Source organism: Mandrillus leucophaeus, unplaced genomic scaffold (genome assembly GCF_000951045.1).
Source record: "Mandrillus leucophaeus isolate KB7577 unplaced genomic scaffold, Mleu.le_1.0 Scaffold91, whole genome shotgun sequence".
Taxonomy (NCBI): domain Eukaryota; kingdom Metazoa; phylum Chordata; class Mammalia; order Primates; family Cercopithecidae; genus Mandrillus; species Mandrillus leucophaeus.
The window spans coordinates 5,958,165-5,959,922 of NW_012109919.1; the positions used below are offsets into that span (position 1 = coordinate 5,958,165).

At 42.1% G+C, this 1,758-nt stretch overlaps 1 protein-coding gene across 3 annotated transcripts in view; it reads right to left on the minus strand.

The window, feature by feature from the left end:
* Nucleotides 1-1,758, minus strand: part of MCTP2 (multiple C2 domains, transmembrane 2) — a 198,105-nt gene that overhangs the window by 101,304 nt on the left and 95,043 nt on the right. The window lies entirely within an intron of this gene.

Genomic DNA, 1,758 nt, shown 5'->3' on the forward strand with positions numbered 1-1,758 from the left:
CATTCCTCTTCAAGAAACACAATTTCTGTTTTTAAACCTAAAATAAGGTATTATTGATTATGGCTCCATAGCCTATAAAGATCAGAGTGAAACACCAACAAATCAATTTTTATGATTCTCTCTCATGTTAAAAAACAAAACAAAACAGAGAAACAACTCCTTCTCCTAAGAAGCACACAATATGAAATCTAAAGGTCTTCTTTGACACTTAATTCTGAGAGTTTCAACTAAGTCTTCTGGGAAGAGTTTTCTCTCTCACTAATTTGCTTCATACGAGAGCCAAAACTTTCTTCCTAGTCAACTGCTCCAATATCTCTACCTCCAGGTCAAAACTCTTCAGTGACTCCCTGCTAAAATAGTAACTGAGACCTCCCTCAACCTTTCCTGGACTGCCCTCAGTGTGTCCCACTTCCCCTCCATGCCCACCCTGAGCTCCTGGAAGCTGGGTCCCTTCTCGTTCCCAGACATGGCCTTTCCCCTAAACCTCTGCTTCCCTCATTCTCTCCCTGGACCCTCTGTTTGGAATGACCTTTATTCTTCACCCACCATACACTATCAACATGCCACTCATCCCTGATCCAGCTCAAACTCCCTGCTTCCTAAGTCTTCCTGAACTTAAACCCATCCCTCCTACTTCCCACTGCCCTTTCTCATTCCCGTGGGACTTATATGTTTATTTGGGTCTTATGTGTTTATTGCACAGATGCCTTCCTGCAGTATATGCAACTCTTCAAGTCTGCGTCCCTCCTGCCACCCACCAACCCCGACCCTGATGGCACATAGCACAGTGGTTACACAAAATGGCCTCTTGATTCTTGCTTTGGGGATGATATATACTTAATAGTTACTCACTGTGGCAATATAACAAACTCTTAGGAGCTCAGGCTTTAGTATGATACCACCTAAATTCAAATCCTGTCTCCATTACTTACTAGCTACAGGATCCTTTCGGTGCTTCAGTATCCGTATTTGTAAATGGGCATAGTATAAAGCCTGCCTCATCCAGTCCTTAGAGAATTGATGATTCAGCACATGCTAAGTGCATGGCACAGAACTTGCTAGTTCACTATTCTATTGTAAGCATCACTCAAGAGAGATTAAAGAAAAAAAAAAAACCTAGATCTAAATAAGTAGGTTAAAACACATCCTCTAAATCACAAGTTAGAATTATTTGAAAATAGAATGATTCATGAAACAACTTACAGCTTATACTTTGCCAGTTAAATTGAGGGTTACGGCAATTTTAAGATCATATTTATAACTAATATTAGACAGAGAATCAATTCATTTGCAGAGGGAATGTAGCAGGTGGATCACTGAATTTCAGGAAGAGCCCACATAGATGCACTAGAAGATGTGATCACTTCCCCAAATTATCAGTCAGGAATTGGAGATAAATCTGGATGGAAACAGAGTGAACAGCAGCAACCGAAGCACCTTATTGAGTGTACCATGCCAGGGACCCCCGAAGTCCTTGAGAGGAGTGGACCAGGCTGTGCTGCTTTACAAGGTGGAGACCTTGCAGATCAGGGGTTATTCCTGGAAGTACACAGCACTTTTATATTAGAAACAAACACATCATGTGGAACAAATCAAGCACTTCCTGGCCTGAAACGCTTTGTGGCTTTCCATCCCTCACTATGAAAAAGTCAAAGTACTTCAATCTTTTTCACTTTCACATCCGCCAGGGTCCTCTCCAGCTCCACCCTACCCCTGTGTCCTTTCCTGTTCGCCACCAGGCACACTTGATCAATCTAT